Source organism: Canis aureus, chromosome 9, assembly GCF_053574225.1.
Source record: "Canis aureus isolate CA01 chromosome 9, VMU_Caureus_v.1.0, whole genome shotgun sequence".
Taxonomy (NCBI): Eukaryota; Metazoa; Chordata; class Mammalia; order Carnivora; family Canidae; genus Canis; species Canis aureus.
In genome coordinates, this window is record NC_135619.1 from 34,313,197 (window position 1) to 34,328,766 (window position 15,570).

At 44.5% G+C, this 15,570-nt stretch overlaps 1 long non-coding RNA gene across 2 annotated transcripts; it reads left to right on the top strand.

The window, feature by feature from the left end:
* The first annotated feature begins 420 nt into the window (after nt 1-420).
* On the top strand, nt 421-11,629 carry LOC144320625 (uncharacterized). 2 transcript variants are annotated; one of them, XR_013386236.1, is made up of 4 exons: nt 421-1,165; nt 1,712-1,797; nt 9,181-9,425; nt 11,361-11,629. It is a non-coding gene; the product is annotated as an uncharacterized LOC144320625 (long non-coding RNA). The 2 variants fall into 2 exon arrangements; XR_013386235.1 differs by having other exon boundaries at nt 421-765.
* The last annotated feature ends 3,941 nt before the right edge of the window (nt 11,630-15,570 follow it).

The following is a 15,570-nucleotide window of genomic DNA, read 5'->3' on the forward strand; positions in this document are numbered from 1 at the left end:
CCAGAATTCACCTTCCCTCTCCCTTTGCCCACCTGTGGGCAGTGTTTCTAACTCCCATCCTGGCTCACTCCAGACAGCTGGGGAGCAGTACCTGGCCAAAATTAGAGGAGGCTCTGCCCCCCTCCTCCCGCCCCAGGAAGGCCTGGAAAGCACGACTCACTAGAGCTAGGCTGAGTCATCAGGGTGTGGAGGCTGTTGGGCCGCATTCTTGCAACATAACAAACAGAGTACAGGCAGAGAACATCTAGATTGTGGACTCTGTAAAACTTTTTCAAGGCCAGTTCACAAAGGCATTCAGTAGCTCTGTGAGCGTGAAATAAAAGGTGAAAAGAGAGAGAGAGAAAAAAAAGAGAAATAAAAGGCGAGCAGAACCAAAGCCCCAGATGCAGGCCAGTTAGAACTACACCACGTCAGGTTAGTCAGTGACTGGCGGGGACAGCAGAGGAAGAGGCCTCTTCCGGGGCCTGCAGGTCCTGGCAGATGGAGGGCTCGAACCTGAGCCGAGTCTCTTGCGAGCCTCTGGTCTTCAGGTTTAACTACTCCTCGTCTTGCACACCTAGCTGGATAGAGTCTTTACCAAAGCCAAACGGAGCCCTTCAGACCCCTGAAAACCAGGCAGAGAGGAGGAGTGTTTGAAACTGAGATCCGTTTGAGGGCATGATTGCTTCAGGGCTCTGAACGGGGAGACGAAGTTCCATCTTGGGGGGCGACAGCAGCGGAGAGGCAGGTGTGCTGGGACGGGAAGGCTCACGCTGACAAGCTGAGGCAGGTTTACCTTAACTCTCCTCGTCGCTCAGACCATTTCTTTCAGGCAGTGGTCCAAAGGTAGACACCTGGCCCTGAGACCAAACTAAGTGTTCAACCTTATGAGTAAATGTTTCTGATAGACCAAATGGTGGGAGCCGGCAAGGAGCAAAGAAGGTCCAGACGGATGCACTGGGTGGTGGCCACACCCTACATCCCCAAGCCGACGTCTTAAACCTGACATTTAACGAGCTATGAGACATTTGTTTTCACTCTCACCATCAAAGTATTGGGAGACAGACGCTTTCTGCCTTTTTGCCTTTGGCTGTTTTTCTCCTGTTTCCTGAGCTGGGCTGAGGGGAGACAGAGAAGAAAAGAAAGGAGAAACCCAGGAAGATGAGATACCCATTCTTTGACAAATGTCTGTTCTGCTCCTGTGCTTAGGGGGGCCTGGGCCTCACATTCTGGTCATTGTCTCTCTAAGGATGGCCAGGGACGCCTGGGTGGTTCAGTGGTTGAGCATCTGCCGTTGGCTCAGGTCGTGATCCCGGGCTCCTGGGATCGAGTTCCGCATTAGGCTCCCCACAAGGGAGTCCCTCCGCCTATGTCTCTGCCTCTCTCTCTGTGTTTCTCATGAATAAATAAATAAAATCTTTAAAAAGTAAATAAAATAGAACGAGTACAGCCAGCACCTCCATTGTGTTAAATGTCTCTGTCTGGGGCCTGTGTGCAGGCTTGCACATGTGTCACTGGCAGCAAGGAGGGCAGGTGTGGGTGTGGACAGACAGATCCAAGTCCATCTTTGCCTCTGGAAGAACAAGTTAAGAGGTGCCCCTTTCTCAAGGCAATCACACCCCCTCTCAGTCCAGTATATTTTACCACATTATGGGACACAGAAGAGATGAGAACTAGCATTTATTGGGGGCTGGTTACATGTGCTGACACTTTTGTTATGTTCTCCCAACAGCTCTGAGGCAGGTGACATAATACCCATTTTACAGATGAGGAAACTGGGGCCGTGACTTTGATAGCGTACTAGCTACCAGACCTTAGGTAAGTGGCGGAGTTACCATTGAAGCCCAGGTTGGTATGTACAAATGCCCAAATACTTTCCATCGTGCGTACTGTCCTCTGTCATCCCTGGTCCCCCCATGCTTCTTAAATCTTTCATGATTTGTCAGAGACTTCCGGGAATGATTGTCAGGCCATGATTTAGCTTCCGTCTTTTAAATATATTTTATTTGAATTTTATTTTTAAAATATAGTTGGTCTAAATAAATAAAATTAAAATAAAATATAGTTGGTCTTTGAACAACATGGGCTTGTGCTGTGCAGGTCCACTTATTCACAGATTTTTTCCCCAAGAAATACAGTACAGTACTATAAATGCATTTTCCTTATGATTTCAATGACATTTTCTTTTATCTAGCATACTTTATGGTAAGAATACAGTACATAATATATATATAACACACTAAATATGTTAACTGACTGTTGATATTATCAGTAAGGCTTTCAGTCAACAGTATGCTATTAGTGGTTAAGTTTTTAGGAGTCAAACTTGTGGTCAGATTTTGGACTGTGTGCAGGTCAACGACTATGGATTTCATTTAAAAAATACATTTAGGGATGCCTGGGTGGCTCAGCGGTTGAGCACCTACCTTTGGCCCAGGGCATGATCCTGGAGTCCTGGGATCAAGTCCCACATTGAGCTCCCTGCATGGAGCCTGCTTCTCCCCCTGCCTGTGTATATGCCTCTCTCTGTGTTTCTCATGAATAAATAAATAAAATCTTATAAAAATAAAAATACATTTAAACTATTTTTAAAAACTATAATGAAAAACACAACAGATGGCACCTGGGTGGCTCAGTTAAGCATCCAACTCTTGATTTTGGTTTAGGTCATGAGATCAAGTCCTGATTCTGGCTCTGTGATCAGTGAAGAGTCTACTTGGGATTCTCTCACTCCCTCTCCCTCTGTACCTCACCCTGCTCACATGCACACACTCTCTCTCTCTCTCTCTCTCAAATAAATAAATAAATCCTTTTAAAAATGATTTTATTTATTTATTCATGAGAGACACACAGAGAGGCAGAGACATAGGCAGAGACAAAAGCAGGCTCCATGCAGGGAGGGAGCCTGATGCAGACTCAATCCTGGGACTGCAGGATCACGCCCTGGGCCGAAGACAGGCACTCAACCACTGAGCCACTTAGGTGTCCCATAAATCCTTTTTTTTTTTTTTAGAGTAACAAACAAACACATAAATATATGCAGGGTACCTGTGAGACTCAGTTGGTACAGCCTGCAACTCTTGATTTCAGGGTTGTGAATTCAAGCCCCACATTGGGTGTGGAGCCTATGTTAAAACAAATAAACAAACAAACAAACAAAAAACATGTTAGCTAGCTAGCAAATTCTAACACATAACACAATAGAAACAATGGCACATAAATTTCTGCTGACAGGTTTTTGAACTAATCGAGTCTTCCCTTCTTTTCTCTCTCTTTCTCTTTCTCTTTTGGCTAATAGAGATTTGAAGTATAATTTGCCTACAGTAAAATGCACAATTCTTAAGTGTACAGCTCCTAAATTTTTGCACATATGTATTCCATAAGATCACTAAGCATATCAAGGTTTACACAATGTCCAGCACTCCAGAAAGTTCTCTTTGCCCCTTTCAAGTCATGAGCCCTTGCCACCCATCACTAATCGGACTCTATTACCATACCCTAGTTAGTCATAGGCCATTGATTAGGAAGTTTATGGGAGTGTACTGGCCTTTTATATCTGTTCCAAGAATGCAGTGCTCAGTCAACACGAGGCTCAGAAACATGTCCCTGTTAGGCCTCAGTAGGCTTTCATAACTGAATACATAACCTGTTAGATGGTTCTACTGTTTATAAAAAGTGTTGGGTAGGGATCCCTGGGTGGCGCAGTGGTTTAGCGCCTGCCTTTGGCCCAGGGCGGGATCCTGGAGACCCGGGATCGAATCCCACGTCGGGCTCCCGGTGCATGGAGCCTGCTTCTCCCTCTGCCTATGTGTCTGCCTCTCTCTCTCTCTCTGTGTGACTATCATAAATAAATAAAAATTAAAAAAAAGAACTTAAAAAAAAAGTGTTGGGTATTTCATGTCTGACTTTCACATCTAGGAAAATAAATTCAACAATCTTGATAATTTGATTTAGAAATTTAAAAATGTTCTGGTATTCCTTTCTCAAACCTCTGGATTTGTTTATACAACAGATGACAAAGTAAGCTGATTTAAAAAATATATATGTATTTGTTTACTCTCTGCAACTAAAATACAGACACAGACAAATGCCAAGCTTGATCTCAAGATTGCAATAGGTTGATTGCAATAGTATAGGTTATACCTATACTAATTATTCTAAATTTTGGTATCCATCAAAACAGTAATTTTCCCTCATATATTAACTTTATAAGTAAGTGCTAAATAAATTTTAACTTAAAAATGGGGGTGCCATTTTTAAATTTAAAAAAATGGGGTGCCTGGTTGGCTCAGTCAGTAGAGCATCTGAGTCTTGATCTCAGGGTCCTAAGTTTGAGCCCCATGTTGAGCTGGAACCTACTTTAAAAAATATAATGAAGTGAAATCTTTTTAAAAATGTATACAAAAAATAAACTTAAAAATGTATACAAATAAATTATTTTATAAATTTTTTTTAATTTTTATTTATTTATGATAGTCACACAGAGAGAGAGAGAGAGAGAGAGAGAGAGGCAGAGACACAGGCAGAGGGAGAAGCAGGCTCCATGCACTGGGAGCCCGACGTGGGATTCGATGATTCGATCCCGGGTCTCCAGGATCGCGCCCCGGGCCAAAGGCAGGTGCCAAACCGTTGCGCCACCCAGGGATCCCCATTATTTTTAAGTTATGGTTCATATAACATTTGTCTGAAGAAGTTATATTAATAAAATGTTTGCAATCCACATCCTAGGACATAATTTGTCTGGGTATAGGGAGTTGGCCCTTGGAGAAGTTATATTTTTTTCTTCCTGATGTACGATTTACTTCAGGCCTACATTCTTCTGGACTGCCTGGGGTTTTTTTTCTATTCAGTTGGAAGCACTTTCTTTATTTGTGAAAGCAATGGAAACAAAGTGGTTAACACTCCACCACCTTCCCCAAGAGAGGCCTACCTGTTCCCTTCCTTTGTAAAACTGGTTTTAGAAAGCTCCTTTTTTTAGTATGTGTGTGTGTGTGCGCGCGTGTATTATTAACAGTGATGAGGATTGTAATTCTTGCTCCCTGTGGGTAAAAATTACTTTTCTATTGTTCAAGAAAAAGACCATTTTCAAAAATCATTTCCTGAGAAAAAGTGGGGGTAGGAAGGCCTCGGCGTGAGGGCAGTGAGTCATTAGAAGGCAGCTTGGAAAGAACACGGGCCTGTGGGCGTGAGCTGAAGCCTTGCTTAATCCTCACAGGACTCACATAAGTGAGCAGAATGGTATGTCAGGCCCTTCCAACCAGAGAAAAGGACCTAGTGAGAGGTCCAGACCCAGTGGAGGTCTGGGATGGGGGTCAGCTGGGGGCTGTTAGAGGTACAGGTAGAAGGCAAACAGGTCCTAGGACATTGGCTGGGACCACTTAGCTGCTAGAAAAGTGAGGTCCAGAAAGTTACTTGGACTGTCTGAAGTTGAACTTAAGGCAGGACCAACTTGGGTAACACACACCACAGGCATATGGCACAGGGACGGGACCTGGTCCATGCAAAGAAGGGCAACTCTGGTTGGCATGGGGGCCTGAGCCTTTGAGAAGAATCCCTGGGGTCTCAACGTGAGCTAGTTTCAAACAACTGCTGAACAGACAGCCGAAGGGCAACCAAGAAGCCCTAACCAGAGCAAAAAGTGAGTAGTTTCTTGAAGAGGCTGCACAGCCCACAATCAGGCATCTAGAGCAACCCAATTCTGCTCTTGTCTAAAATTGGAGATTATTGGGAGCCGGGGTGGCTCAGCGGTTGGACGTCTGCCTTTGGCTCAGGGTGTGATCCCAGAGTCCCGGGATTGGGCTCCCAGCGTAGAGCCCGCTTCTCCCTCTCCTGTGTCTCTGCCTCTCTCTCTCTCTCTCTCTCTCTCTCTCTGTGTGTATCATAAAAAAAAAATAAAATATTTTAAAAAATTGGAGATTACGACTCTAGCATACAACCCTGAGGCAGTGGATGAGTAGGAGGATGATTTTCTAGATAAAACCTAGACCAGCAAGTCTCACCAGAACTTCTAGAAAGGAATTAGGGATGTGGGGATGTGAGATGCCTGGTCCCACTCACCCCAAAGGATGACATCACCAGCGACTTACTCTAAGTTTCGTGTGGTTAACTGCCCAGTCATTTGCAAACTTTCTTATTTTCTATTTCTCAGTAATTAGCAGTACATTGCCATGATTAAGAGTGATCAAGAAATCAGACTGCCTGGCTTCATACTACAACTTTACCACTTACTAATTGTGTGAACTTGGTTTTTAAGTGTCCTCAAGTTTCTAATACTTTATCTGTGATGTTGGAATAATGATAGGACCTTCATGAGGTAAATATGATTGCATAAAATCACACTGTCAAGAAATCCCTTGGCACAAGATGGGGGTTCAATAGGGGGTTCAATAGATATTTGGCTGGGGTGATGGTGAGAGTGGAAATATAGCAACAGGACAAACCAAGCAGCAGTCATGGACTCATCTCAGGGGTGGGAGAGTAGAAGATAGGGAGGTCGTGCCCTGCAAGCTTGGGTGCCAATGGAATCTGACAGGAAGAGCTTCCTACTATGTTTAATCTCTGGGCTCCTCACCATGCAAGTCGGTTCCCGTAAGCCCACCGACAGCTTTGGAAGTCCTCCCTTACTTCAGGTCTTCTTTGCACTCGAGCCATCTCAGTGGATTCTTTTGCCTGCTGGGACCCTGACTGATCCTGTAGCTGATGGTGGTTGCGTGTATTTCCATCTGTCTTTTGTGCTGGTCCTCAAACCAGCCCCCTCACCCAACTTCCCCCCCTTAACAGCATTTCTCCAAGAACCTGAGTGTGACTTTCACTCAACCCTGACTGGTTTTTCCCTCCCTCTGAGCCCCCCCCCAATGCTAGTCTCCACATCCTGAGACTCTTACCCTACAAAACCTTTCATGCTTTCCCCTTCTTTCTCTTCCTAGTTAGATCCTTCTTACTGCCCACTTGGACTATGACAAGAGCATCCCAACTAGATTTCCAGCCTCCAGGATCCTCCCCTGCATCCATAATTCAGCCTATGATTTGTCCCCAGATAAATCTTAAAACTAGGGCTTTCAAACTTTTTTGGCTATGACACACAGTAAGAAATATATTTTACTTCATAACCCAGTACCCACATACAAAACTTACAAAGCAATACTACACTCCAGCATTTTTTAATTTATGACCCAAGAAATTGACTTTGTGACCCACTAATGGGTCATACCCCACAGTTTGAAAACACAGCCCAAACAGTTTCAATTATGTCATCATCCCAGTGAAAGCTTTCAATAGTCCCCATCATTGACTGAATTTACTATAAGTTTTAACCTGGCATTAAGCAATGCTATAGGTGACCTCAATGTCTAAACATTTCTCACTCTACCTCCATTTATGTCACTTAACCTCTCCGGTCCTTGATAGTCTAATATATAGAATGGAAACAAAAATGTCTTCCCAGCCTGACGGCCAGGAGTAGACCAGATGACCCATTCAGTTTCCTCTCTAAGAGCTGAGTCTGGGATTGTAAGTGCACAGTAGCCAGTAACCAGACATGTCTCCTCTCTGGTCTCCACTCTTCCACCTCTGCATATGTCTTTGTTTATGTTGTTCCCTTCGGTCATCTTTCTCCATCTCCCTCTGCCTTCCTCTGCTGAAATCCCATCAAAGTTCAGCAAGAGCAAAGGACACAAAAAGGAAAGGCCAGAACATATTCAAGGAATGCAATTAGTCCACTAAGGGTGGAGCCACTAAGGCCGCTATGTTATGCACTGGTGGGAAGAAGGATAAAACTAATACGGTGGCCAAGGCTAGCCCATGCCAAGCTGAGAACTTCAGGCTGAAATTTGTTATTCTTTTAGACTTTTTTTAATTTAAATTTGATGTTTAACATATAGTGCATTATTAGTTTCAAAGGTAGAGTTCAGTGATTCATCAGTCGTATATAACACCCAGTGCTCATTATAACATATGCCCTCTTAAACTCTATCATCCAGTAACCTATCCCACATCAGGCTGAGGTCTTATCTGAATTTAGAGGCCATGGAAGTCATTAATGGTTTCAGAGTAGGTGTGACATGATCAAAGGTAAGAGATTATTTCTTTTTTTTTTTTTTAAGATTTTATTTATTTATTCATGAGAGACACACAGAGAGAGGCAGAGACACAGGCAGAGGGAGAAGCAGGCTCCATGCAAGGAGCCCGACGTGGGACTCGATCCCGGGACTCCAGGATCATGCCCCGGGCCGAAGGCAGACGCTCAACTGCTGAGCCACCCAGGTGCCCTAAGAGATTATTTCAATAGTAAAACTGACATAGCCTGGATGTATTAGGATAGGACAGGTGGTATCAGGATGGGATAGACCAGGGATGGATCTGAGAGATCCAGACAGATAGCATCTAGGAGATCAGCTTTGGCCACAGATAAGCATCCTGGAGAGCAGAAGGAACATAGAGTGTCAAGGTACAAGGAGCAGACTGAGGAAAGGGCCAAGAAGATGCCTAGCTTCTGCTGGCTCTGGTAGCACACTGCAGAGACACAGTCAGGGACTGGGACTCAGGGGCAGGTGGCCAGTCCCTGAGACGGCTGGTGACAGCAAAGCTTCTGGCATAAAAGAAAAGGAACCACCTTTTACTCAGGTCCTGTTTGTGACCGTTCCTCTGTCAAGCACCTTCACACTTGTCTCTGTGACTCCAAAGCTTGAAGTCTGAAAGACATCAAACTGTTGTCAAAGTCTCTGAGGACAAGAAGCAAATACTTTCTTCTCTGGGGACCTAGTGCAATGCTCACTAAGTCTAGATAAATATTTGTTGGTTTGAATTAAAAAGGGATTATTTGTTCCTATCACCCCCTAAGATATCACTGCTTGCTTGTCTGTCTTCACTGGGGATTCTTGGTGTTCTGGGCCTTACACTGTTTACCTGAATGCCTGTATACCAAAGCTCGGGGGCTAACTATATTGATACTTTGAATTCATTAACCTCAGTGTATTTCTAGATGAAAGGTTTGAGGTGCAGCTTCAGTGACTGATGATGTGTAAACAGCCAAGGGAGAAATGAGGGCTACTATTGTCTTTCATCCCAAAGGCCTTGGGGATAGTGAAAGCTCAGCTCTGTGGCCAAACATAAACTATAAATCCTTATGAGATTTGTTTCCCCCACACACAGACGGAGAAACCAGGACTATTATTATTTCTCTTTTCATGTGCTCTCTTCCAGATACGCCATAAACATCTTGGTCTCCCCACCACCACCCAAGGTGCTCTGCAGATGGGTGGAACCATTCAAGGAGCCCCGGGTGTTAGGAGGAAGCTGAGTCTCATGCTGCTGGATCTGTGTGGACCCCACTGTCATTCTGGCAGCCCCAGCACAGGTGGGAGAAGTTGCCTGTGCTCACGGCGCTCCTGGGGGCAAACAGGGCTATGTGTGCCTGCCAGGAAGAGGCTGTAGAACGATTTCTCTTGGTAAGCTCTCCATAAACCTGTATTATTCAGAATATACAGCTCCTACTTATTCAGTCCACACTTACCTAAAGCCCCTTTGCTAGCAGGAAAGCAGAGGGAAGGCAGATCCATGGCACTTTTGAGGCTCCAGGTGTACTTTAAAAATGGGCACGTGACTAAACAAGATTTTAAAATCATAGTATATTTTATAGTTTGTGTATTTATTTACTTGTTTGTTCTTTTAAAATTAGAGTTATATAAAGAACACTGTCCTTTTTTTCTCTCCTGAAAGCACAACTTTGTGTCTGAATTCATAACTTCACTTGCAGACAGCACAAAAGGTCAAATTGAAGGCTCTTTATGAATATGGGACCTGGATCTCTTGCCCTCAATCCCACCCTCGAGTGCCCTTCGTCCTCTACCAGGCCCTAATGTGCAAAGGACTGAATTGCAAGTCCTCCTGGCTTTGACCAAAGCCACACTATCCACTGCTTCCCTTCAACTACAGAGGCTCCCTCTGACTTCAAATTGAGACTGGAGCTTTGATCTACCTGAGGGGCTACACCCAGATTCAAGACTCCTTACTTGTCTGAAGCAAGTTGCCTGGGTGGTGAGAGCCTCTACTGCCAACTCAGCCAATAAACTGTGCTTCTTGGCTTCAGTTCCATCTATGATTTCCCCACATGCACTAAAATTGTGAGAACGCCCTATTTCTAAATGCTGGGACACGCTTACCTGTAGCAGCAGGAAAGGAAGGGATTTCCCCAGAGAGACTAGTTTGCTTGGGCACATAAGAAACAACTCTAAACCCACTGAGCTAGGACTAGGAGGTGCCCTGATGTCCAAACACAAAAGCACATGATTTGATTTCCACTGTGATAATATGGGGAACTGCCAGCACCCTCTTTTGAAAAACAGCCGAAGAGACCTAACCCAAAACATTAGGGCATATGCTTTATAGGATACCAGCTTTAGGGAACAGGGGTCAAGGGACCCATTTTTTTGGACTCTGCTTCTTCATCAGCTTTAGGGGGACTGACACTGGAAGCTTCTGCAAAGCCAATTGACTTATGAGTCAAAACCTTGCTGGGTTTTCCTTACTCAGATTTTTCCTCTAAGAATTTCATACCTGTTTCAAAAGATTAAAGGACTTAGCCTCGACCATACAATCCCTGTAAAGAACAGGGGTTCCATCCCTTCTTGAAGTGGGAAATCGGAAGTCCTAGGGCCTGTTTCGTGTCCCTGAGATGCTAATCCCTACCCCAGAGTTCACTGATGTTTGACATATAAAGAGGTGGTGAGAAATGGGGAGTGACACTGCCTACAAAACTCAGCAGCCTGTGAATTACTGATGTGTAAAAGTGCCTACACTTCAGAAAAAGCAGATAAGCAGATGAGAAAGAGCAGAGGGAATAACATAGAATTTATAATATCATGAAAGGAATAAAAATATTTCTTCATATCAATCTCATCTTAATTATAAAGAGGCACAAATGACGATGTTGCTGTCGCGACTCTTTTTTGGCAAACAGCTATATAATTTTGTTTCCTCATAGGCTATGGCAAAGGGAAAACATTTTTAAAAATTGTTTTAATCTCAAGGGGAAAGAAAAGACACAGTGGAAGGAATACTTTTTGCCCAGACCTGATCACACTTATGTTTTAAAAAGCAGTGCACCTCTAAAGCGTACTTATTCTAGAAAGCTTCTGCAGACCGTATCAATGCTAGAAAACAGAGGTGGTTACTTTGTAATTATCTTGGGTGTTAGTTCTTGAAGGAAGAGAAAATTATAAAGGAAGTAACAACTCCATCACTCATGATTGGCCTTCAGAAATCCTCATATGACTTTTAGTGTGTATTTCTAAAGGAAATCATGACTTCTCTTTCTTTGCTATAAGAGTGAAAATTCTGGTAGAATTTTTTGTTGTTGTTGTTTTTGTTTTTGTTTTTTGTAGAACTTTTATATGAATTGTGGTGAATTCATCGATTGCCCGCTAAAAATGATTTTCTCCATCCCCTACCACCAAGAACAGTAGCCCTAGTGACCCCTTCCTTCACGTCTAAGAAAAAGCAATGTCATTCAGCCATTCATTCACTTGATTTATTGTGTATTTATTCAGTGCCTGGTGTTTTACTAGGTGATGGGGATAAAATAGTGACCAAAAAAGCCTTGGACTAGCGGAAAGGATCACACCAATAAACGTGAAATTACAGTCTGGAATAAGTGTCTGTTCTTTCCAAGGACTCCTCTTTGTTCTTAATACATCTCTTCTTGCTTCCGGGGCATACCTGCTGCCTCCCCTCCCCAGCTTCCATCTCCGGTTCCCCTGATCTTTCCCATCCATCAGCAACACGCTTTGGTTTGCTCCCTTCACCCTGCATCCAAAACCTTGCCAGAATAGGTTTATATACCTCACCTTCTTTTAAGCCACCAAACTACGTAAGTTGGTTCCCACCCAACCCATACTTTCAAAAATGCTCTCTCAAGCCTGAGGACAAGGATCTCCCCATTACCCAATCCACCCTGCAACCTCATCATTGCTCTGGACTCTCTCTGCAGCGTCTAACACCCCTGACCACCTCCATCTGCTAATGTTCTTTCCCTGCCAGACAGTGCTGTCTTCTTTCTCCTTACAGTGCTGAAGGGCTGGAGTTCCCAGGATTCCAACCTGAGTCCTCCTCCATTCTATCCTGGGAGATGGTGTTCACTTTCCATGCCTCAATGATACTCCTTCTGATCAGAGCCTCAGTGTATTCTCCTGAGCTCAGATCCAAATTTCCGCCTCAAGCTTTACTCCTGGATGCCCTGTTGAATTTGCAATCTGGGTATCTGCAAAACAAAGCTCATGGTTTACCCTTCAACCCCGTTTCTCCTTTGTTTCCTATGAGAATCAATAACCTCACTTTCCAGTCAGACACCCAAGTCAGAAGCCTCCAAGTTATTTGTGACCATCCTCTTTCCATCATCCAGGCACTCTATCCACCACTGGCTCCTATCAGAATTTATGCCTGAAATATCTGTCCCAACACGGGATGGCAAATAGGTTTCATTTAATGTCCTAACTCTGATCGATTAGTAGTTGCTATTGCTATGTTGAGAGCGCTGTGCTGAGAAGGATTCTGAGGCAGTATCTGACGTCATCAAGGACAAGTACAGTGCTTAGTTACCAGTGTTGCACTGGGTGGTGGTACACATGCCAGGTATTTGCGATCCAGTACCTAGCTCCAAGCCTTCTTTGATGAACAAATGGAGATAACCTCTTACTGCTCCCATCGCCACTGCTCTGGGTACACTTTCGGGGTATTACAGTAGTCCCTTATGCCCCCTTGTCTCTTCTCCACTTCTCTTTTCCGCAATTCATCGTTCATCCAGCCTGTGCTTTATCCCTCTAAAGTTAAGATCTATCTAATCATGTCTGTTTAAAAAGGCTCCCTCAGGGGCACCTGGGTAGCTCAGTGGTTTAGCGTCTGCCTTCGGTTCAGGTTGTGATCCCGGGGTCCTGGGATCAAGTCTCACAACAGGCTTCCCACAGGGGGCCGTTTCTCCCTCTGCATGTGTTTCTGCCTCTCTCTTTCTGTGTCTCTCATGGAAAGAAAAAAAAAAGGCTCTCTCCTACTAGGATAAAGCATATGGCATTAGGGACATTTCAGAATCTTGACTGTGTCACACCTACCCACCACCACATGCCCCATGAGCCTTCACGGGAGGCACAGAATAGCATCACGGTTTACAGACGACTTAAGGCCTCGCTTCCTGCTTCCAAACCCCAACTCTGCCACTTACCAGTTGTGTGACTCCCAGCAAGCTACTTGACTCTCTGAACCTCAGTTTCCTTATCAGCAAAATGAGGAAAATAATCATACTTAGCTCACAGGTTTGTTGTGAGGATTAAATGAGTTATAGAAAATGTCCTGCAGAACTCCTGCCATGAAAGAGACCCAATGTAAACGTTGTCTCCTCTTGTCGCTACCACGTTGGCACACTTAGCCCTCGTTGGCTTTGGTCAGGCTGTTGCCATGGCCCTGCCCCACCTTTCTGTACTCCCAAGGGAAGTACCTTGGGCCTTGCCCTGTCCTCCCAACGCATGTGTCATATTCCTCTGGCCCAGCAGTTACTACGCTGTACTGTACTTAGTTGTTTATGTATGTGGGTGTCTGATCCAAGAGTCGGGAGTTCCCTAAGGGCAGAGAGCATGTCTTATCTTCGTGCGCTCTACAGTAGACATGTTATGCCTGAATTGAATGATGACGTGATGAACAAGTTGGCAGCAGAGGCAGGATGAGCAGTGGGTAGTGATAATGGTTATAGTTGGAACTGCTGTTTATCTGTGAGGGAGATAATGAATAACAGTTAATCTCCTGGAATACCATACCAGTAGGTGGTACATTTTTCTTGCTTTTCTACCAGTATATTACCAGGAATCAGTCTCTCAGCTCTGATTTTTCTTTGCCCCCAGGAACGGCTTTTTGTTTGTTTGTTTTTAATTAACTTCAAGGTTATGATGTCCATTCTCATCTCTATAAACACGAAGCTCACTCTTCATGGCCTAATTCCTACCCCACCTCCAATTTAATGCTAGATTTAGAACAAACAAACAGAAGCTTCCTATTTAATTGTAACACCCTTGACATTTACTCTTGATAGGACCATGGGTAAGTAGCTCTGAGTGTCCCAGGATCATAATTATCATTGCAGCTAATGATAAAAAGGGATTTGGAGAGCTTTGACTTACAACTTGGATTAGAAAGAATTAGCCTTCTTCTGAAAAATACCCATCACCATTTGCTGCCTCATGCTCTGGGTATGATTTAGAATGTGCTTTTGTGGGCAATGGACAGTTTACAGTAAACAGCCACCCATAAGTACATGCCTCCTAGCTTCTCTTTAAGACTTATGACCTTGATCCTGCCCTTCTGCATTCAGAGCACATGGCATGCCCTTCAAAGGTTCAGAGAGGGGAAAATCCTCCTTCACATTCTCCTATTTTTTGCACAAACCAGATCTCCCCAGTTCATTCCCCAGAGATATTTTTTAAAAGATTTATTTATTTATTTATTTGTTTATTCATGAAAGACACAGAGAGAGAGGCAGAGACACAGGCAGAGGGAGAAGCAGGTTCCCTGTAGGGAGCCCAACAATGTAGGACTCAATCCCGGGACTCTAAGATTACACCCTGGGCCAAAGGCAGGCACCAAACCGCTGAGCCACCCAGGGATCCCCCACAGAGATATTTATGGTTGCTGACTAGCAGATGCATTGAAAATATGCACAGCATGTTGCCAATGTACAGATCTGGAAGGATCTCTGCAAGAGCCTGTCAGTCCTGCTATGACCCACCTTGCCACAACCCAGCAAATGCTCATAGTTCTATTTGCATTGAGAGCTCTGCAGCCCCAGGGAGGTGATGCTTATCAGTAGGGTCAGGTGCACTTTCCAGCTGGCCTCCTCACCTCTTCTTTCCCCAATCTAGCAGATGGATGAGTTGGACAGGTTGCAGTGTTTAGACTGTTTCAGTTTTAGTAAAGGCCGAGGGAAGTCTATATAAAGCAAGCAGTGTATTTTTTTGCGAGGGAGAGTATGATCTGGGTGGGAGAGAAGAGGAAAGAATCTGCTGAGGGATAGGTGGGAAGCAAAATACAGCATGATGGAGGCCAGACTTCTGGGGATTGGTTAGGGATAAAGACCAAAAAACCCTGGATCTGAGCACGCCTGAGCTGACAGTGGACAGGCTGCCTAGCAGAGAAAGTGCAGCCCAAGACCAAGTTCCCAGAAAAGATAGCCCAGTAGCAGGGTGTCTCCTCTGCCCTTGGGTGGGCAGTGTGAGATTCAGCGGGGGAGATTCTGGAACAGGAGTCAAACGGCAGTAGCTATGGTGACATTACCGAAAACCAGTTTTCTCTAGTGCAATTCTAGAGCAGCACACATGGAGGATCCAGCCTTTCACAATCAAGCAGACTCCAGGGAGGCCCCTGAAGGCCTATACTCTGTGTTAGGGTGTCACTTGGTGGCAAGTGGCAGAAACCAGTCCTAGCAAGCCTAAGAAGAAAACAGAATTTTTAAAAGCTAGAGGGTGGAGGAGTGGTGGCAAAAGTGATACATAAAATTCAAATGAAGAAAAAAGAATAGGCCTCTGAAAAAGCCCAGAACCAGGAGTTTAAATACTT